Source organism: Parasteatoda tepidariorum, chromosome 3, assembly GCF_982258835.1.
Source record: "Parasteatoda tepidariorum strain Cologne lab strain chromosome 3, Ptep-v5.0, whole genome shotgun sequence".
Taxonomy (NCBI): Eukaryota; Metazoa; Arthropoda; class Arachnida; order Araneae; family Theridiidae; genus Parasteatoda; species Parasteatoda tepidariorum.
Genome location: NC_141757.1, coordinates 9359823 through 9384246, shown reverse-complemented (window position 1 = coordinate 9384246; position 24424 = coordinate 9359823). Strand labels below are relative to the sequence as shown.

The following is a 24424-nucleotide window of genomic DNA, read 5'->3' as shown; positions in this document are numbered from 1 at the left end:
TAAGAAATGATGGCATTGCACTTTTAGGAAATGATATTCAGAAAATGTCCAGGAAAGGAATAATTTGTAAAATTGTAAAAATATCAAATTCAACAAATCAAAAGGTTTTAAACGTGGTAACATTATAATAAAGAAAGTAATAAGTTCATAGATCTTCTATTAATTTTTTTAATGCTACTTCATATAAAATTGATAAATTAACTAACATGTTGTAAAATTTTAAACTAACTACTTTTGTTATAGAATAATTTATTACCTCTTCAGAAATATGGACCACTACTTTTTCAATAACATCAACAAACACTTCAGTCTTCAGGTTCTATAAAGGAAAAATTCAGCTAAATTTATCTTTTTGGTGCAAGGAAAAAAAACTAAATAAATAAACAAGAAATGCTTTTAAATAACTCTGTGATACAGTATGCACTTTCTTCGATACTTAAAATTGTTTCATATCCACTGATTTCGGTCTTCTTTAATGTTTACATGAAAAATGATTAATTTTTACATGAAATTAGCTGTATTTTGTTTTGATCAGTTAAAACATTAAAATTTTCTAGTTAATTTTTCTTAACTATAAAATAACTTTTCTATTTGCTAAAAAAATTATGAATGCCAAAACTGTTTTAAGAGTTCATGAGTTTATTAAAAAAAAGAAGGAAATTTAAGTTATTAGAAAAATAAAATGCTATGAATACTATAGTGAATTAATATTACTTGTATTATAATTTTAGAGCTTTCTGAATTTGTTTTCAACTAAAGTGGAATAATCTTTAAAAAGAAGTTCACAGAACAATAACTCATTTTCAAATAGTTTATGAACTTGAATTTTTTATCATTCAATAATTACACATCCTACAGTTTTGTTGCGTAAAACTTTTTTACAAGGTCTTTCTAATAAAATTTTTGCAAATGAATTTTAATCCATAATTCAGAAAGCGAGTTTGATTCAAGTTTTAATCTGTCGTATATATTGCATGATATAGACTGAAGCAGTGCAATAACACCTTACAACTTTGTCAGCAGATAATTGAGTAAAAATATTTATCAATAAAAGTGCGTTTTTTACAAATCTAAAAGATAAGACTGAAAAATATAGTTTACAGCAGATAATAAGAGTTTAAAGTTTTAATAAAATGTAAAAACAAATTTATAAAACAAACTGAAATAGATTCTTATTTTACTATTACTTTCTCTTACTTTATTATGCCTGGAATAAACAAATAAAACAAATTATTCAAAAACTAGAAAATGATTAATTTGAAATTTTAACTAAATACTTTTCTTTTTTCAAATTCTCATTTATTCACAGTAAACAAATATAACAAATCTAAAACAAAAGTTACAGCGCTAAAAGTTTTAAGGGGCCCAAGAAAGAAAGTAACAGCTAAAAAATGTTTGACCTAATGATTGGATTTTCAGTACTAACATAAAATGTTAATAACTTTAGAATAACTAGCATTATTAACGATCTAAATTATTCTAAGAAATTTGTATAGACGATATTTAAACAGAAAATTCAGTCACGAAAACGTCTTTAAATAATCTTTCTATCTTAACACTCAAGGAGGACATCTCTTAAATTTGATCTCAATAGAAAGCAGTTGAATGTTTGGTTCCTTAATGTTAATTTTACTTTTTGCGTATGCCCTTTTTGAACTTGATGCACTGTACTTAATAAGTAGATTTGCATAAAAAAAATCACGCCTTAACTGATGTTTCTTTCTTTAAAGATTGCGTAAATTATATTTATTTAATAAAGAATCTAATATAAAAATATACATAAAACAAAAAATACCATCAGCTCAGATCTAGATTTTACTAATGGTCTTCCTGCAGCCAGATTAGGAAGAAAATTTTTTTTCCAGCCAAAACTAAAAAAAAAGAAAGAATAAATTTGAATATGAATTTTTATTTCTTTCATTTACCAAACTATGATAACTTAACATGTTAATAAACTGAGTACCTTGATAATTTTATGTTTTACAATTCATTCTTAGCAAATTATCAATTTCAATAAGGTAAGAACTTCCTAAATTAGCACTTGATCTTGAACTATTGCTTAAATTGCTTAGAATTTGATTTATACTGCCATTACTAACTTACTTCTCACCTTAAATTAATCTAAAACAAATGTTAATGTTAAGGAATTAATTATTGTTATTTATAACTTGATACAGATACGAACTATGAAAATAAGATATTACACATTTATTTATTTTTTTTTAAAATTTGTTATTTATAAGTAATAAAACAGTAAATAAATAAGAATATCAGTCAATAAAAATAATCAATCTTCCAAATTTTTTAAAAAATAAAAAAAAAATTTCAAATTAAAAAGTTTTGCTAAAAATAAAAATTACCTTTCATTATGTCATCTTGTTTTAAATTATCTTCTGAATTCACAATTATTTTATGACTCATAGGTAAGAAGCTTTTCATGAGTATCATTCCATGCAGTTGGCACTTTTGAATTATTCCCTGAAAATTAATAAATTTCAAAATGGTAAGAAATTCATCAAGCTGTCCTTAAAAAAACGAATCACATTTAACAATAAGTAAAATAAATCAAAATTACTTTTTCTTAAATTAAAACTACAAACATTATTTCCAAAAAAAATGAAAAGTTTCCAGATTAACTCAAATTAAATTGCATTTATAAAGTTAAGAGATGATATCTTACTTAAAATAGTTGATCCAAGGTCAGAAAAAAAATTTCTACAGAAGCAGCACAAAATTTTTTTTTTAGAAAGAAAATTTTCATATTAAATTAACTAACTTTTGAACTTTACAAAGACAATTTTATAGAACTCAACTGATATGGCACAGATACTGAAGAAGCTACTTCAAAAATATCCTTCTTAGTCTTATAAAATGTCATGCAATATTGTTTTAGACTTTATCTGTCTTTCAAACTATTTTCCTAAGAAGAAATAATTCTTAAGCAAAAATTACAAAATATAAACCATTTTTTAAAAAAAGCTGTTTAATATTTTATACAGCTACTATTTAACGAACTTCCACTTTGCGAATTTTTCTATTTTGCAATTCTTTTCAAGGAACCAAGAACATTTTGGAAATTTCTTCGTAAAATAACTTTCAAATAGCGAAGTAAAATTTCTAATTAACGTATTTTTCGTTGAGATGCACTTTCCCTATTTCCCAAAATATTTCAAACTTGTGGATGCATGTTATGGGGGAAATGACTTTATATTGATTTTCGAAGCCACTTTTAGTGAAAGCAGTTAAAATCCCTTTCCTTTTTTGCTTGTATTTCAAACGAAAAACTCAGACAAAATGAATAGATTTTAAGTGTAGCAAATTAACTTAAGAACGCATGTGGAAATGTATGTTTAAAATTACTTTAATAATAAAAGCAGCTATAATTTTTTACATAAATTTAGTTTTTTTAGTTGAAAATGTATGTAATGATAGTGTAACACTGAATAATGTTTTGCTCTATTCTTGGTTTATTTTAGGGTTAAGATTTATAAAATAAAAAGTAGATACTAGTTTAGAAGATAAAGGTGTGTCAATTGCGACTTTTAATTATGTCTAGGGTTTATGAATTTAAAACCTGCTTTGTGTTGTTTAAGTATTTAAAAAGGTGTTTTCTTTTTAACGAATTTTCCATAAATCGAATTTATTACCGGGATTTAGTGCCATCCCTAAATAATGGTCGACTGTATAGATATAACTTAACAAAATATGCAATATATCAAAACTTTATTAATTAGAGCACCCAAAGAATTGACAAAGAGCTGCTAGCCATTTAGATTGATAATTCTTTGTCACTTTAGTCTTAAGCAATAATCTTCAAATTTTTCTTTATTCTTGAAAGTTTTCTGCTTAGAGAGAAATAAATTTAAAGAAATACTGATCTTACAGAGCACATCCTGAAAAATTTTTGTAAGGAAAATAGTTAACTACAAAAAAAATTTACTTATCAGTGCAAAATTTTATTTCAGACGGTATTTACAGAGGTAATTCTCAATCTTTTTAATAAAAAAATATTTAAATAGTTATTTTCCACAAAGAAAACTACATGGAATGGAAAACAAAACAATAAATTGAACAAAAAATAATTTTGAATTAAAAAGAAAATAGCCTCAAATTGTTTGAGCTATCTCCCTTTACCACAAAACATTTTGAAATTACTTAACAATGTTTTATGACTATCTAAAAATTGATGGAATTGCACTTTCAGGAAAATAGATGAAGAAATGACATTCAGAAAATTTCTAGGTAAGGAATAATTTATGTAAAAATACCAAATTCAACAAATCAAAAGGTTTTGAATTTGGTCGCATTCCAATAAAGGAAGCAATAAGTTTCAAGGTCTCCTAATATAATTTTAAAAACTATGCAGCCATAAACAGCACTTAAGTATAAATTTAGATACATAATGTTAAAACAATTATGCAAGGATTATGTAGTTAAGAAATAAACTATGCTTTTAAAAATTTTCAATTTGGGAGTGGTACTGTACTCACATGCATTTTCTCGACTAACTAAAATCTAATCTAAATCTCTAAACAAAAAAAATGAAATATGTTCTCTAGTTAGCACATATTTTTATCATGAACTGATATGTCAATCCATAAACTATTAAACAATTACTTTTTTTAAAATTAAAAATCATAAATAATTTAATCCATAATTTTTGTAATTTAAAATTTAAGTTGCTTGAAATTCTATTCACATAGCATGTAATTCAAAATAAATGTAATTCTTAAAATTAGCCACAAGTATCGTAAAAGGAAGAAAAAAATTCAATATGAAATTATATATAATAATTATATAAATAATAATTATTATTATTATAACTATATATTTATAAAAACTTTATATTTTCATCAAGAACTTTTTATATTTCATAACCATCATTGAACAGCCGACCCAATTTTTGGGTTTATGACTACTAGCGTTCAACTCCGTAGCCGCTGGTAGAATTCGAATCAATCAGTCAACACTAGGACCGAACCTAGCTCACCTCATCGAGAGGCGAGCACTCTATCCCCTAAGCCACCATTTCTTAAAGAATTGGTAGGAATTGGCTTGGTGATAATTGGTGTTTTTAAAAATCAGAGTTATGTTTAAAACACTTATTGTTGTTGTAGGCCATTAGGGTGTGATTGCATTTGTTTTCCAGTGGCACTGTCTATGACCAAGAATTTGACTTCTGCCACACCCAGACCCAGTTTTCACGAACAAGAGTCCTGCACACTGATAACCAGACTATCCCTTTAAGACACTTGCTTTTTACATTAAACAAAACACTTATTTTAAGCATGTTTTTTAAAACATTCTCTGTTAATGTCCAAAACTTAACATAGAAAATTCTAAGTCAGAGAATCAACTTTATCTTTAGTATAAAAATCATAAGTTTAAAACAACTTGGTTGCTTATAGCGACTGAAACTAAATTGGCAATTTATTTAGCTTATCAAAAAGATATTGATAAAAAAAAGTGTTTCTAACAAAGTCACGTGCAGTTTAACGCTCGCTTGCAGAATTTTAAAAAAAATTCCAGCAAGGTTTTTTTGTAGAAAGAAAAATAAGACTATTTTTGGGGTTGCTAAAGCAATGAAACTTGTAACAATGTTCAAAGCTCTAACAAAATAATATATTTTTATGTTTTTAAAGAAAATGTGCTTTAAAATAATTATTTTTTACATTGTAAATAAAAACAATTTTAATACATACATGAAAAAATAAAATATGCACGAATATTACTTGCATTAAAAAAAAAAGTATTTGTAGAAATAAAAATAAGACTATTCTTTCTATATTTCTCTTATTCAAAGTATTTGTAGAAGGAAAAAAATTGAAGAAAGAAAAATAAGACTATTTTTAGGGTTACTGAAGCAACAAAATTTGTAACAATATTCAAAGCTCCTACGAAATAATAAATTTTTATGTTTCTAAACTAAATGGGCTTTAAAGTAAAATTTTCTACAATCTTAATAAGGAAACAATTTTAATACATACATAAAAAAATGTTTCATGCAAAACATTTTTTCTACTATCATTTCATTACATAGAATGGGGAACATAAAAATTTTTTTATGTTAAGGGGGTAGGTGCATGTAGAAGAAATCCTATCTCAATAATGTTAAAATGACCCAATTTTGATGTACCTTTTTTTAAAAAACTATTGAACATTTTTAAATAAAATTTTTTTCTATTCATTATATGCACTCTTCTACACACTTTAACCAGAGCTTTTGTAATTTAAAGTTTTCATTATTTTTAAAAAAAAATAAAATCCATATTCATACAGGATTTTCATAAAAATTTTACTACACATGCAACCACAAAATATAAGTTAATGTATATAATCAAAATTCCCTTGGTTAAAATGTTTATATAAACATGGAGAAACAGTGTGTAAAATTTAATCACATTAGGATGAGTAGTTTTTGAGAAAAGGTGCGAAAAATCATGGTTTTGAGAAAAACAACATTTAGTAAAAAAAGTATTAATATTTAACTCCTGACATCAATTTATATTAGATTTTAAAAATAACCAACAAGAATGCGTTTTGAATAATATATATCTGGTATTTGAAATCTCTATCTTTTCTAGTTTTTTTAAAAAATTCAATTATCTGGTCTTAGATGAACACATTACAGGCAGTTGTTACGGTTCAAATGTAAGTAAGATATAACTTCACTTTGATACATCTTTACAAAAACCTATTTCACTTTTTATATTTTTTTATAATTATTTCATGCAATATTTCTAACATTTCAACCAGATACTTTTCAATTTGAATTTTTAATTGGAATTTTAAAAAATTCAAAGACATGCTCAGATGCAAGTCCTTGAATTTGAATGGAAAACTTTAGTTTTATGCTTTTGTTTTTGCAAGTGGAGCATAACACAGAATCATTCAAACAATAAGATAATAAATTTAAATTAATTATTTCATTTGCATAAATATTATTCAGAAATGATTCATAATCATTTACATGTTTATCCAGTTTGATTTTTGACGCCGATTCATTCAACTCAATGCTTGTAGATGAACAAGCTGTTTTGCAATGAATACCAAAACGCTTTCATTTTTTTAAACACTCGTTGGCCGCTTCATGTTTATAACTAAATAGTTAATAAATAAGATAAATATGAATGCAAAAAGTTGAAATTAATACGAAAATAATCTGAAAAAATTGCAGTTAGAAGAAGCAAATTTCAGAAAACAACAAAATTTTGAATCTCAAGAAAAGAAGCAATCAATCGATCAATAAACTCATTTCACCTCAATTCTTTTTATAATTGTTGATGCCAAACAAAATAAAATAATAAATTTAATTCTATTTGAGTTTAAAGCTGACCTAAACTTATTTTCAAGGAAATGAGAAGAATCCAAGTTTTAGTTTCGGTTTGAAAGCTTGTTTACTATTTGTAAAAAAATTTTAAAAATACTTCTAATTTGGATAGAATAAAAATTTAAAAGCCATTTTTTAAAGAAAGAACTGTATTTTAAGAATCTGCAAAAAAATAAAAATGCATTATTTAGTATATATATATATATATATATATATATATATATATATATATATATATATATATATATATATATATATATATATATATATATATATATATATATATATATATATATATATATATATATCATATAAAATGGATAAATTAGCTAAGACATTTTTAAACCTAACTATGTTTTGCAATCGAATAATTTATTACCTCTTTGGAAAGATGGAAAACTATTTTTTCAATAACATCAACAAACACTTCATTCTTCAAGTTCTACAAATGAAAAATTCAGCTAAATTTAACTTATTGGTGCAAGGAAAAAAACTAAATAAATAAACAAGAAATGTTTTTAAATAACTCTGTGATATAGCATGCACTTTCCTCAATACTTCATTTTGCTGAATATCCACTAGTTTCTGCCTTCTTTAATTTTTACTTAAAAATTATTAATTTTTACATGAAATTAGTTGTTTTTTTATTTGGAACAGTTAACACATTAAAATGTTTAAGTCAAACTCCAATTAACAATAATATAACTTTTCCACTTGCTAATAATAATAATAATAATAATAAATGCTAAAACTATTTTAAGAGTTTAAGTAACAGATGAGTTTATTAAAAAAAAAAAAAAGGGGGAAAGTTAAGCATTGTTACAATAAAAACAAAATACAAGGAATATTATAGTGAACTAATATTACCTAAAATTATAATTTTAGATCTTTTTGAATTTTTTTTTTTTTTAACTAAAGAGGAGTAATCTTTAAAAAGAAGTTCTCAGAACAATAAATCGATTTCAAAGAGTAACTACTTGAATTTTTTATTATTCAATAATTACACATCCTACCGCTTTGTAGGGTAAAAATATTTTATAACGCGTAGCTAATAAAATTTTGGCAAAGGAATTTTAATCCACAATCCAAAAAGCAATTTTAATTCAATTTTTAATTTGTCATATGTATTGCATAGTTTAGAGTAAAACATTGCAATAAAACCTTAAAAATTTGTGACTAGAAAATTTAAAAAAAAATGTGCAACAATATCTTTCAATTAGTGTTCCACAAATTTAAAAAATAAGAAAGAAAAATACAGTTTACTGCAGAAAATAAAAACTCAAACCTTTTAATAAAATGCAAAAACGAACTTATAAAACAAACTGAAATAGAACTTTAAAGTATTTTCTTATTCTACTCTGCATGGTATAGCTAATAAAATATTTTACATCCTTTAATTCAATAAAGCAAACTAATAAACAACAACTTGGCCAACCTGAAGATGATTGACGTGCTTTCTTTTCAAACTTAAAGTCCTTACATAGAAAATATAATTGAATGAAAATCAAAAACAAAACCTTCCACTCCAATTTTTGTCAATCGGTTTTAAATAAAATCTAAATAATTATCAATAATCATCCTAACGAATATAAAATTTTTCTTCCAAAACTACACTAAATTATAAAAAGGAGACATTTTACAGTCAATATTCTAGAAGGTCAATGCATTTTTCTGACAAAATTACATCAATACGTGGACCTAAGCTAATTAACAGTGAGCAGCATTTTCTTAAAGTAATTTAATACTATACCTTTGTCCACTTTTAGGTTGTGAAAAATATTTACATTATTGCATGATTAAGGTTAAAAGAAATTTTAAGCTGCATCCACTGCGAATTTTGCAGACAAAATTAAAATAAATTTCAGAAAAATCTCAAGATAGACAAATAAACAGTAAAAAAATAACAAATATAAGCAAAATACCATCATTAATCAGACAGAATTAAACAGACCAAAAATCTCAAGACAAACAGTATTAAATTAACAGTAAAAAAATAACAAATATAAAGAAATTAAAGTATAAAATTACAGTATTAAACAGTAATTTAGTACTACACTTTCTTTTTTTTAAATAACTGTTCCAATTTTCGGGTTTACGACTTCTAATGTTCAACTCCTTAGCCTTGTAATTTTGAACCCAATCCAGAAGACAAGGGAAGTCCTGGATAATGTATTGGGAGAAATTTGATTTCGTGGAGGACTTTTTGATGGAACTAACCGGCATTTGCGTTACATGGAGAGGAAGACCTCTCACAGTCAGTTAATACTGCCTTATTACTTCCGCTTCGTAACTCAATTTTGAAATTTTATAAGAAATATTAAACATTCTTTAGGGAGCTAAATATTTTATATTTAAATTTAAAGTACTTACTTATTAGTCAACATAGTTTATTTTAGAATTTATTGTAAGAAAATTAAAATATATGAAATTTTTTAGTCCTGAATTTAACTAGTACCAATAACTACATAGTTTATTTTGATTTCAAAATTATTTTTTATTTTTTCTCAACTTTAAGTGACATTTAAAACTGTTTGAACAACCTAAACTATTGTAAACCAAAGAATTTCTTAACGCATTTTTACTCAATCAATATGCCAACTTTACAGAAAAACAAAATGTTTGCCTATATTGTTAGGCAACAAATGAAACAAAAATGTATATCATAAATTTTCCACTGAGTGATGCATTTTAACATTTAGAAACTGATGCGGGAAAGAAATTTTTTTTTAAAATTTATAGCTCAATAAAACCAATGATCTTCTAAATCAGTAAAAAAGTTTGAAATGCATATATTACTGTAAGTCACCGAAATGAGGAAAATGTCATCTTTCACCGGTGAATGTCAACCTACCTTAGTGGTAGACGGATCCCCTTGCTGAAAGGCTAACCGTGGAAGGTTCTCGTGGTCTTCCTCTCCATGTAATGCAAATGCGGGTTAGTTCCATCAAAACATCCTCCACGAGATCAAATTTCCCCCAGTTCTAGATACAGGAGCTCCCTTGTCTTCTGTATTGGATTAAAAAATTACAAGGTTACGCAGTTGAACAATAGTAATAGTAAATCCAAAAATCGGGTCAGCTTTTCAGCGATGGTTATAAAATAAATTATAGTTAACTGCAACTACTTTTTTTACAAAGTATTTTCGAAATGTAGTTGTTACCATGAATGAAAAATCGTCGAAATCAAGTTGTTACCGTCGTAATGATGAGAATGTCAACTTTCAACGGTGAATGTCAACAATCACTTAGTCACATTAGAGAATGGCCGAAATATTAATTACATCCTATTTTATATTTATTCTTTGATATTATTATATTTATACGATATTTTAACATCTTTTGAAGATAGATAAGGAGAAACATCAGTGTTCGGATTACCGGTAAAATACATATCGAACAGTGACACTGAAACTTAAGAGAACATGAGTGTAGGGTATATCGGGTAAATGTATACCGGACCGTGACATTGAAACTTTAAAAAAAACATTGATGTAGGATATAAAGCGGGCAAATGTATACCGGGTAGTATCATTTAACAAGATAGACTAGGTGATTGTCAACATTCACCAGTTTAAGTCCACCAATCTCTGTCATTCACAGTAAGACATACATTGTTATGAGTTTAAACCGATATTGTCTGAAGTCTTAAATGAAAACAGTCTTCAACTAAAATATAATTTTTATCTGTACAGGTGTCATAATTAATGACAATAAGTCCAGGAAATCTGTGGAGCCCCCAACATATTCCATGCATTTTATCTTCAAAGTAACTGCACACTTTGTGTGAGAAAATTCAATAATATTAATAAAACATTGCAAGTTCGAATTAAACAGTTTTGGAATTTGATCTGATCAGATAATGTATTAATCTAAGGGGACCATAATTCCAAGATTCACAGTGACAACTCCCCAATTTCATTATCTTTTTTGAAAAGGCGTTAACAACCTTGGCATTGACCAAAAAGGAACAAGTGATGCAAGTTTTGAATCGTAAGAAAGGGAGGAAGAACTACGTAATAGTTTATTGTTTTAATTTCTACTGATATTTACTAAATTTGGTTTCAAACTTTTGTACGTGAGGCCCCGGTTTGTACACTCAAATGATTGTTAACTCAGAATTTCATGCACGTGCATTAGGCTGAAGATGAAATTCCCTATATTTATTAAAACAGTGACGCACAACGTAGCTTTCAACTTAGTTATTAAGCAAAATTCTAAAAAAGTATTTTATTTTTTAAATAATAATATTTTAAATATTATATTCATAATATCAAAAAAAATTACGACAAAATGTGTTTTAAAATTATACTGAATATTTAAAAAGCTTCATTTTGTTTTTTGTTTTTTTTCGTTCTAAAGAGCAGGGAGTCAAACGGCCCCTCTTTAAAGGAAGGCTTAGGCTGGGGCCCCAGGTGCTTTTTCAGGTCTATGGCCAGTCCGAATGATTTTATAACCGTCGTTAAGCAGCCAACCCAATTAAGGGTTTCTGCTACTAATCTTCAACTCCGTAGCCTTGTAATTTTGAACCCGAATCAGAAGACAAGGGAACTCCTGGATCAAGTATTTGGAGAAGTTTGCTTTTGTGGAGGACTGTTTGATGCAACTAATCCACATTTCCGTTACATGGAAAGGAAAACCGCAAAAACATTCCATGGTTTGCTTGACAGCAGGAAACTCTAACCTATGATCCGTCTACCACTGAGGATATTTTCCGGCAACACTGACGTTTGTGCGTGCCGGCTAAGCAGAATTCGAATCGACCAGCTATCACTGGGATTAAACCAGAGTCACTTCATTGAAAGCGAGCGTTCTATCTCCTGAGCCACCATGGCTCAATCCGGATGATTCAACCAGTTAAAAGGGGAAAGGAGGTTAAGTTCTAGATCATAAATGGCTTAAAACTAGTTATAACTTTTTGTCATATTCGTAGAAGATTTGTCTTTTTGTCGTATTAGAATTCGCTTATTTTTGTGAGCGCAGGTACAGTGACCAAAGAAAAAGAGTGCCACTCTTAATAACTTTTGATCTATTGATCCGATTTTTACGTACTCAATTTTAATGGTTTGTGGGGGAACTAATTAGTGCAGACGATATTTTATATTAGGAAATCAGACAAGAGACGAAAAAAGTAATTTTTCTGAATAAACAACGGAATCGGATATCTATTTCCTAAAATATAGGGATTAGCTGCAATCTGGAAAAAAATTTGTCCTGATAGTTTGGCCAAGAGAACGGTACACAGTTTGAAGCAATTATTAATTTACTTTAAGCATATTTTGCAGTGTCTAGAGAAATTTTTAAGTAAATTGAAAAAAAAATTGCACACGATAATAAAATTCTTTTGTCTAAAGATACAAAAAAATAAATTTTAGTAAATATTTATTATTTCTTATTTTGGTTATTAATAGTCAAAAAATTTTAAGTTGTAAGGTATAATTTTTTTACATCATTATAAAGAATGCAATTTCACATATCAAAAGGCAAAATTTGAGAGAAGTAGTAGAATAGTTCCTGAAAAAGCGAGTTTTAAAAATACAACTATTTTAAAATTCTATTTCTCAAGAACTAGTTGAACGATTTCACTTAAATGTCATATTTTGCTTTGTAAAATTACATTCTTTAAAAAGATGTAAAAATTTTTATACCTTACAAATCGAAATTATTTCGACTATTATTAAATAATACCGCTTTCGTGATCAAACTATTGGGACCATATTTCTCGCCTACCATTGAGTTGAACAGGGTTCGAATTCCAGCGATGGCTGGTCGATTCCGCATTAGTCTTGAAACTTGAGCTGACTACAGTGCTGACGTAAAATATCCTCTGTGGTAGATGGATCACGGGAGCCCTTGCCGTTAGGCTTACCGTGGGAGGTTTTCATGGTTTTCCTCTCCATGTAATGCAAATGCGGGTTAGTTCCATCAAAAAATCCTCCACTAAGGCAAATTTCTTCCAATACTTGATCCAGAAGCTCCTTTGTCTTCTGGATTGGGTTCAAAATTAAAAAGCTAGGAAGTTTATAAAATAAAATTATGTTTTTTCCCAAAATTATTCCTCTTAGATTTTGGTGTTCAGAAAACCGAATTCCTCGGAGGAAAAAAGCTACTATATTCAGAGAAAGTATGTTTCTGCATTTGACTTCGTAACTTAAAATATCGTCTGCATTTAATTATTATTTGGGTCACCCCCTTTCACTACTAAGATCTTGAATATATGATCATTGGACTAAAAGTAATTCAGGGTGGACCATTTTCTATCCTGAGCACCATACACATGTACCTTAATATATTGTATTATTCCTTGTACTAGAATTTGTATTGAAATCACATATTATATAATTTATAACTCTTTGCTTAAACAGCCAGAAATTGCCTGTTAACGAAGGAAAAAAACTGTAGCAAGAAGTGTGTTTGAAAATAATTACAAGATTTGAAATAGTTTACAAAGTAGATTGAATTTTACTTACAGATGAAATTGAAATCAGCAAAACAGATTCCACTTTATCTGGTTGTTCCTTATTTGTCGCACAACTTAGCAGAAATATATCCTACAAACATTGTTGAATTTAATAAAAACAATTGCAATTTGAAATTAATTACAAGATTTGAAATAATTTAATAAGTAGATTAAACTATACTTACAGATGAAGTTGCAATCAGCAAAACAGATCCCACTTTGTCCGGTTGTTCCTTATTTGTCGCCCTATTAAGCAGAAAATATCCTACAAAGCTAAATTACATTCTGTTAGAGAGACAGGATTATTACCAAACGAATTAAAGGTCTCAAGAAAATATTAAAATTTTTTTTATTAAAAACAGTTAAAGTTAACGATATTAAAAGCAATGGAAACACACCACAAGGAAAATGGCCGGAAACAATCAATATACTAACAAACACATAGAAAAAAAAATAGCTAAAAAGTACTTAAAATTAAACACTAATTTTTCATCTGATAAAAACAAAGAAAATAATTAAAAACAGTATTAAAAAAATCTATCAGACACACTTGAAAAGAAACGAGGAACAAAATTGTTAAAAAAAAAAAAAAAAAAAAAAAAAAAAAATACATATTAAAATCTGGAACCTTACAGAAAAAACAAGAACATTTTTTTTTAAATCATTTAAAAAAATTGGTCAAATCATAAAATGAGAAAAACATAAGAATAAAATAATTAAAATAATAAAAATCTTGAAAAAAAGGATAAAAATGGATATACTCAGATTAAATAATGAATAATAAAAAAAGTTAAATCTGTATAAGAATAATATCGCACCGTAAACAAAGATCGATAATATGAAAAATGAAATAAGGCGATGAACAAGAATGGATTTAATCAGATGTACATAAATGGAAATTTTATAAAGCAAAAAAAATTAGAGCCCGCATTGGAAAAAAATAGAAGAGACATGGAACAAAAGAGGTGCACCAATACGAAAAACATCCATTCAAAAATATGAAACAAAAGCACTGAAAAAAAGCCATTGGAAGATAAACGAGAAAAAAAAACATCGAGGAAAAAAAACTCCAAAAAAGGATATACACACATACATAGGAAACGAAAACAGAACACACATAGGATAAGAAAACGCAGATTTAATAATAATTATATATATATATATATATATATATATATATATATATATATATATATATATATATATATATATATATATATATATATATATATATATATAATCTTACACATTGAAAAGAAGCAGAGGGTGCATTAGAAAAAAGAAGATGAAAAGCTGGAAAACTATGAATAAGAGTGGAAAGCATTTGAAAGCAGTGGAAAAATATGAAGAAATCAAAATTGAAAATGATAATTACAAAAAAAAAAAAAAGAAAAAAAACTGAAGCGAAAAATACAAAACTCTGAAAACAAAACGATTTATACAAAAAGAGAATGGAAGGAACGCAACGAAAAAAGTGCAAAAAACAGAGATGGATTTGATCATCCCGAAAATATTACCCTTTGAAAAACACTCTGAAAAAGACACAGGAAAACATTTGAAAAATACAAAATACACTTAAACAACACGTACATTGGAAGAAATGAATTGAAACACAAACACTGAACATAAAAATTTGGAACACAAAAATAAGATGAAAAGTTTTGAAACTCTAATACAGGATAAAAAAAAATCGAAACATAATGCCTGATGAAAAGATAGTAAACACAAACATTAGAAGGAGAAATTTAAAAAACGAACACAGTTTGAAAAAATTCGAAACAGAGACACAGGACAAGCAAATTGGAGCACAAACACTGTACGAAATAATTTGGAACAGGACGAAAAAAGTTAGAACACAAACACAAAACGCTAAAAATTGAAGAACAAACAAAGTACAAAAAAAATTTCAAATACAAAGATTGGGACGAAAAATTTTGAAACATAAACATTGGATGAAAAAATTTGGAACACAAACACGTTGAGCAAAATATCTGACACACACATTGAAAGAAAAAAAATTTAAAACACATTGAAAGAAAAAAAAATGAAACCCACATTGAAAGAAAAATAAATTAAATGCATATTAAAAATGAAAAGTGGAACACATATTAAAAAAGAAAATACTTGAACGAAAATTATACTAATCAAAAAACACCCTCAAAACACTGCAGAAAAACATTGAAAAAATGCAAACCACACTTAAAGCATACAGCGAAAAAAAATTAAACACACACTAGAAACTAATTTAAACACAACACTGAAGGAAAAGTTTAGAAGAAACACATGATAAAAAAAATTTGGAACATGAACATAGGTCCAAAAAATTAGGAACGCAAACTCAAAATGAAAGTATTTGGAACACAAACACAGGATGAAAAATTTTTGGAGCATAAGCAAGGGGTAAAAATTTTGGCACACACAATGGAAAATAAAATTAGGACCGAGCATAGAAAACAGAAAAATTGAAATACATTTTGAAAGAAAAAATTTGAACTGCATAATGAAAAATGAAAGTTAGAACAAACATTGGAAAGGGAAATTTGGAAAATACATTGTAAATAAAAACTTTCACGAAATGAAAATAAAAAAACAACACATGCTGGAAATAAAAACAAATCATATAGAATAAAATAGTATCTACATTTAAAAAAAAGAATAAAAAGTTGGAACGCAATGAATAAAACAGAAAGCCAATTTAAAAAAATAACCGAAAACATGAAAACAGAATTAAAAACTGGAAAAAAATCAAAAACAAAAGTTGAAAAAATTAAACATCAAATGTAAACAAAATTGAAAATAGGAAATAGAATTGAGCACGCAAAAATACATAAAGATGGTCCCTCTCAAAAAAAAATTGGATTGAATTTACTTGAACAAAAAATTTACCAATCGAATAACACTTTGAAAATACCACAAAAAACATTCAAAACATTTAAACATCACATAAAGCACTCAGGGAAAAATTAAAAAACACATATTGGAAGGAATTAATTGGAACACAAACAGTACCCAAAAAAAATATAGAATACAATAGAGAAATATAAAATAGTGGGATGAATAAATTTGGAACACTAACACATCGTGAAAAAATAAGGATCACAAACAATGGTTGAAAAATATGCGGAAGACAAACACTGGGTTAACAAATTAGGAACACTAAAACAAGGTGAAAAAACTTGTAACGCCAATACTGAATGAAAAAATTTGGAAAACAAAGACAGAACGAAAAATTTTGCAACAGGAACATAGAACGAAAGATGTAGGAACATAAATACTGGATAAAAAAATTTGGAGCATAAACATTTGAAGAAAAAGTTTGGAACACACATACGAAATAAAAATCAAAAGAAAAAATTTCAAACTCGAAACTACAATGAAAAAAATTATAATTAGTTAAAAGGAAAAAAAGAGGCGGAAAACGCTTTATAATGAAATAATGATAAAACCGACCGATCGAAATTCGTCGAGCGTGGTTTAAAAGCGGGAAAACCTCGAGCGCATGTTGCGAGCCGACGGCAAACCGACGAAAAAAAACAACATTTTAATTAAATTTTTTTTCTATTCAAAGAAAAAATGCATTACCTTTTTTCAGTAATAAATGAGAGTTTACTTCCAGTATCGTACCATGTAAAATAAATAAGTGCCTTACCTTACAAGAGTGAGCTTACCTATTGACGTAGAAAAGTACGCAGCCATTTTGTGATCGTCACGTAAAATATCTCTTCAATTTAATTAAAACTTACCTACAATACTCACTAACTCTTCACTGATTTCATTCATGAATGTCAGATGAGTACTTACTGGTAATCCTTTTCTTCAGATTCTAGAAAGAAAAGAAAATTAAACTCAATTCGTAATGGGAAATAGAAAGATTGCACTGCTTTCATACATTAATATTCGTTCCTTTTTCGATCTTAAAGAAAAATAGTTCCTTATTCAGAACATTCCTTATTTAAAAATTAAAGAGAAAAACAATCCGATTGTTTTAAAACATACTGTGTGGAGAGGAGTTATCGACAATGTCAACCTTCATCTACGAAAGGGTACCCCAACATATAATCGAGTTAACATGTCTTATATATTAGTGAATTGTATTTTTGTAGTGATAGACACACTGCAGAACTCCCCCACCAGAATTATAGCTGTGATAGAATTCAATGAATGGATACCACTAGTTGATTTATCGCTGTTTTGTGAAAAGCCGGGAGAGCTGTATTAAGATCACAGTACTTTTGAGCTGATCATGAGAGCTGTATTAAGTTGACTGTAGTGGTAGCTCCTGTGTCGCCTTTAGCAGTCGAGTGTATACGTTGTGGGCGATTGAGACTGAGTAGCAATGGAGAGAGTCATAACTAACAAGTCCAACTGTTCAATGTGAACCATCCATCGAAGAAGGCGTGTTCAGATCGAAGTGGCCGTTACTGTCAAGGTAGGCATGTTCAAATCAAGTCCGAAGGTCACCAATGTGGGGAAAGGAGTTACCGACAATGTCAGTCTTCATGTATGTAAAAGGTACCCCAACATAGAATTGGGTTTAAATGTCTTATATACTATTGAATTGCCATTGTATTTTTGTAGTGGTAGACACACTACAATACGTTGAAAAATGTAGTCTATTGCTATGTATTATCATAGTTGTGAAACTATTCAGTACTTTAGTGTTTTGAGTTGGAACCTTAATACTGAAGTGCAAAATAAAATCTTTAAATAAGCTTCCATTGTCTTAAATTTTAATTGTTAAATATATCCTAAGAAATCAAAGAAATCATTTATCTTCAACTATATTCTCATAGCAGAGCTACCAGCATAGTTTAACCAAAGAAAAGAGTACCATCTTGTAAATAAAATGTAGAACTGAAGAAAAACATTTATATTTAAAAAACCACTTGTATTCAGGCACCACTACAAATTTAGTTCTGCTCCACTTTGCACCACCGAATCACAGAAGCGCAAGTGATAGCAGGCCTGACTATTGATATGTACAGTGCGCAAAATAAAAAAAACGGACCATCCTGAATAACTTTTGATCAAATGATCGGATCTTCGCATTCTAGGACTCAATCTTAATGGTTCGAGGGTGTTATCTCAAACATGCTAATTAATTAGTGCAGACGATATTTTAAGATAAGAAATTAGACACAAAAACCAACTTTTGCTGAAGAAACATATTTTTTTTCCCTGACGGATTCGAAATTCTTTTATATTATTTTATAAACGTCATTGAACAGCATGCCCTATTTTTGGGTTTACGACTACTGATGTTCAACTCCGTAGCCTCGTAATGTTGAACCCAATCCAGAAGACAAGGGAACTCCTGGACCAAGTATTGGGAGAAATTTGCCTTCGTGGAGGACATTTTGATGGAACTAAGCCGCATTCGCGGTACATGGAGAGGAAGACCACGAGAACCTCCCACAGTTAGCCTTACGGCAAAGGGACTCTAACCCATAATCCGTCTACCACTGAGGATATTTCAGATCAGCACTGTGGTCGGTTTTAAGCCGGATATGAATTCGTACCTTCCTACCATCGCTGGGATTAGAACCTGGTTCACCTCATTGGAAGGCGAACGCTCTATTTCCTGAGCCATCGCGTCTCAGCTAACGGGGATAGTCGCAATCTAGGAATAGGGTCCCAATAGTTCGGCCAGGAGAGTGCTCCAAAATTTAGACCCCTTAATGTTTATTTTACTTTTTGCGTGTTTATCCATATCTCGAGAAATTTAAAAGACAATTAGAAATCTTTACCAAACAATTATAAAATTCATTTATACAAAGATAATTCTATGCAAAATATAACTTATAATAAATATTTATTATATTTTATTATTTATTTAATATTAGTCGAAAAAAAATTATATTGCAAAGCATAAAATTTTTTACATTATTATAAAGAAAATATAATTTTACGCTGCAAAATACAAAATTTGAATGAAATAGGTCAAATAGTTCCCGAGAAATCAAATTTTTAAAATACGACTCTTTTTTTAATTCGACTTCTTAAAAACTATTCGGGATGGTTCATTTATATTTTTGCTTCATAATTTTCGGTTATAAACCGCTGTTGTTTCAGTTATAAGCACGCTCCTGACACATCAAGATTTGGTTTGATTAATTTTGTAACCAACATGTTTGTTTTAGGTTGAATTTTGGTCAAGGATTAGGCAAAAAAATTTCCCTTTAGAGGCAATGTTGATTTGGACTTTTGGTAGTTTTTTAGGTGAGAAAACAATCCCTTTTTATTTTGTGAGTGCATGGTACGAGAGTTGTCAACTGTGGATTTATACTCAAGATTCCTTTCAATGCACCATTTGCTTACATAGCATTTTGCAAGTTATGTGAAAATCTTTACCTTACTTGAAAAATATTAATTGATGACCAATTTGAAGATTTTCGATGATTTATGTTAGTTTCAGTGCGATTCATGATGGTCCAAAATCATTTGATGGTCACCATCATCCAACGTGTTCCATTCTGTGTTCATAGTGTTTGATATGAAAACAAACTTCCATCATTTCATAATGGAAAATATTACTTTCATACTATGATGGTTAATCATGAAGAGAAGTTTAATTCTCATGAATCAACAATCGAGGATGAACCGTGATGGTCCATAATAGTTCCAACTATACATTTCTATGACCGTTAAATGGAAATTCTTGTTAGTTCTTAGGAATATACCATCAAAACCATTTGTTTCTTTTCTTCCATGTTGGCCGATCATAAATCAGTCCAAACTCATACATTGAGGTGATTGTGCTTCATGATTGTTCCAACAACTATGTTCGAAATTTTCGATGGTTCAACATAAACAAACCATCAAAACAAGTTGCTATTATGTTGGACCATCATAAATCAGTCCAAATTCCTGGGATGGTTACATTGGGGTGATGGTCACTTATGTTGGTTAACATCAAAAATATGGTGGTTCATGATGGAATTATTGATGATAACCATCAAGATTATGTTGATCCATCAATGGGAAACCATCAAAAATTTCGACTTGATGAGTATGACAATGTCATTTGCACATCCCTGAGTAAAGTAGCTGAAATGTTTTATTAGACTGTTTAATACCCGACTCCAAAGTAATGGTCATAAAACACCTCCTTGAGAACAGCCGCTAGCAGTCTTTTTATTCTTCCAGATGTCCTATTGAAGATATTCATTTGGATAACTCTATCAGGGCTTTAGTCCATGAACACAAGTATGGTTAGTCCCTGTGATCTTTAAGGTTGGTTTCTCTTGCCCCCACCCCCCACTCTATTTTGAGAGTCAGAAATCCAAATCCGTAATGAAAAAAAGGCATTTTTATTCAAAGAAAATACGTTTTCGTATTTCATTCGTAACTAATATATCATTTGCATTAATTAATTAGCATATATATATGTAGTTTTATTCTCGAACCATTACAGGGTGCGTAGCGATATTTCACAACAAAAAAGAAGCACCTTTTAAGTACTTTTTAAGCAGTCAAAAAATATTTTTAATCACTACATACATTAGCGAAATGCAAAATAATTTTCAAAGACTTTACATGATCATGATAAAATAACTAGTTTCTGACAAATAACTGTTTTCTTGATTATATTAATCATTATAGAATGATCGGGAGATTTTTTCGGTTTGACATCGGAGAGTGGAAAATCAAGCCAGAAAATGATAATATCTTGCAAAATGCAACAGAGTTGTTGCTATTGAGGGTGCAATAATATCATCAAACCCTGCTCAGTAGACGCACATGCGGAAGTATTTTCTCAAACCTGCAAAATGATTAGCGCTTTCATACACTATGGAACGACGGTGCCCCAAAATAGATTGTGGTTGAATGAATTCTGAAAACGTTGAATAGAATAATGTGAAAAGCACGATTTTGCATAATACGTGGCAAAAATCGACATAGTTAAGGAAAAAAAATCTCATTTTCGAAAAGGAAAAATTAAGCACTTTTTATAAACGATACGCACCATGCTTTAAGATTGAGTCGCACAATGTGAAAAACCGATCATTAAATCTAAACTTATTCAGAAGGTTAAGTCTAAATTTATTTTTCGCATTGTGCTTCACGTCTATCCAGAGAATGCTTTAAGTCACAGATTTTATTCGAATAGTAAATAAAAATTCCTCTTAGTTATTTTATTTTATCACCGCCCTTGAACAGCCGATCCAAATTTTTTGGGTTCACAACTACTGATGTCCAACTCCGTAGTCTTGTAATTTTAAACCCAACCCAGAAGACAAGAAAACTCCTGGATCAAGTATTAGGAAAAAATTGCCTTCGTAAAGAATTTTTCAGACACAACTAACCCGCATTTGCGTTGCATGGAAGGGAAGACCACGAGAACCTTCCACAGTTAGCGTTGACGGCAAGGGGACTCTAACCCATGATCCGTCTACCACTGAGGATATTTTACGTCAGAACTGTGGTCGATGCTAGCCGGATGAGGAATTCTCATCGACCAGCCATCGCTGTTGTTCGAACTCGGTTCACCTCATTGGAATGCAAACGCTCTGTCCTCTAAGCCATTATCAACTTTCAAGGAAAATATTTTCAAATCATTATAAATTCATTATAATATAATTGTTAAACTTACCCAAAAAGACGATCTTGCAAAATTTTCTAAATATTTCCTGCTGTCTTTATCTGTGTGTATGCATACAAAAAGCCATTCATCCAGTCGAATAAAATCGGAGAACACAAGACAATAAACTTCAATAAACTAGAAAAAATCTAAAATACGTATTAGTTTCACCTGAAAAGAAATAGTTGATTAAAAACAAATCTACATAGTAAATATTGCGCAACAGTTTTTTAAAGAGTAAAAAGTAGACGTATGACTACCGACGTCGTAAATATGATGGTCAACAACAATTATTCTACCTTAAATTTTGAGAATAAGAAATTCATTCAATTAAGTATTTCTAAGCGTTATCTGTGGCAGTTGATAACACTGCAAATTAAATATAACATATTTGTAAAAATAAATTAAAATTTCGAAGAAAAATCGCTATTCTTTAATTCGATTTTGCTAAACGTATGTGATTAAATGTTTATTTTTTAATAACCTTTGATAATCAGCTTATCTACTTATTGCGTGTTCTATTATTTTTATTTTTTGAACTCCAAACTCAGAAGGCACTAAAATTTTTCCATTATCCATTATTTACTTAAAATATTACCTTCTACCTTACCTTCTGTTTTATGTATGGCACAAAACAGAATAAATTAAGTTAGCTATACATACAGAAGAGTTCTTTCGTAGACTAATAATATAGGTAGACTGCTCATCTATGATTGCCAATAGGCAGCTAGGAAGAATCTTATGAGCAAAATGGCAAATCCTTGCTGTATTTGAACAGGGCTGGACTTATCATTTGGGGAACCCAGGCAATCGCAAAGGAACGCCAAATAAAAAAGGCAAAAAATTCATTTTTGATTTCGTATAAAATTCTAGAAAAAATATTTGTCTATTTTACCTTTCCTGCATGTTATGTCTGGACTTATTACTGTTCTTTACCAATTCTTTGATTACACAGTGTTAATTGAACTCAACACAAGAGCAAAATTAAAAAAAAGATCAGTATTTTCTTCTTAAAATTTTTTTTAGGTTGCACTACTTTATCTGAAATAATCACTAAATAAATCAAATTAACTTTAATGATATTTCGCAAACTTATTTATGATTGAAAAATTTAATGAATGTTTAATAGCGCGTCTATAAAAGAAATGATTAGTGATTTAAATTTATTTATCAATGTATTTTTAATAATCATTTCATTGAGCCCAAAATAATTTTGTTGATTCTTTCTTTAAGAACAATAAAGATTAAGAATTTAAAAATGTTAAAGTTGAATAAGACCTACATTTTTAATAATTTTGTTCTTGAATAAATTAGAAATATTTGTACAAAATTATTGTGCTAACTTGTAAATTTTAGATCAATATTTTGTTTTAATTTAAGACAGATGGCGAATTTATATATCAATTCTTTTGTTTGCTAATGGATGAAAACTTTTGCTAGCTTTGCTTGATTTCGTTAAATGTTGTTATAATTAAAAATTTACTGATTAGAGATGTAGATGAATGTAAACAAACATTCATACAAACTTTCAGGATATGAAACGTCGATTTAAAATTTATTTTAAAAAATACGTAACTGTAACAAAAAAATGATTTTATCCTAAAAATATTTTACAATTAAATTCAAATTCGATTGAAATTAAATTTTTTGAATTATTGATTAGAAAAAACACTTGGAACAAACTCTTTGAAGTTGTATATTTGTTTTTCAATGTGTAAATTATATTTTGTTCTGCGTAAATTTCCTTATTCACAACTTGACTTTTTTCTGCAAGAAAATTTCGACATTTTAGCTTAAGTAAACTTAACATCGTGGGTAGCAAGTTTACTAAACTCTTTCAAAACTTAATTGAAAACTATATAATTTCATTTGTTGCGCAGGAAGTTTACTCTACTCAACTCTTTCAATTAGAACTATATATGCTCAATTAGAACTTAGTTTAGAACTATGTAAGTTGGCTAGTTGCACAAGAAAAAATATAATAACGTAATAAAATCTTTAAATTGTGAAAAATAGTTGGCAATTATTTCTTTCTTTATGTACTTCAGCTTTTCCAT

The 24424-nt window shown here is 28.5% G+C and overlaps 2 long non-coding RNA genes across 3 annotated transcripts; both read right to left on the bottom strand.

The window, feature by feature from the left end:
• Positions 1-306: 306 nt before the first annotated feature.
• On the bottom strand, positions 307-7248 carry LOC147812757 (uncharacterized). Of its 2 annotated transcripts, none has more exons than XR_015432414.1 (3): positions 6971-7247; positions 2361-2478; positions 307-319 (listed from the first exon to the last, which is right to left on the bottom strand). It is a non-coding gene; the product is annotated as an uncharacterized LOC147812757 (long non-coding RNA). The 2 variants fall into 2 exon arrangements; XR_015432413.1 differs by lacking the exon at positions 307-319 and adding an exon at positions 1851-1871 and having other exon boundaries at positions 6971-7248.
• A 456-nt stretch (positions 7249-7704) lies between these two features.
• On the bottom strand, positions 7705-14366 carry LOC147812756 (uncharacterized). Its single transcript, XR_015432415.1, has 4 exons — positions 13972-14366; positions 13797-13877; positions 10182-10336; positions 7705-7772 (listed from the first exon to the last, which is right to left on the bottom strand). It is a non-coding gene; the product is annotated as an uncharacterized LOC147812756 (long non-coding RNA).
• Between the last annotated feature and the right edge of the window lie 10058 nt (positions 14367-24424).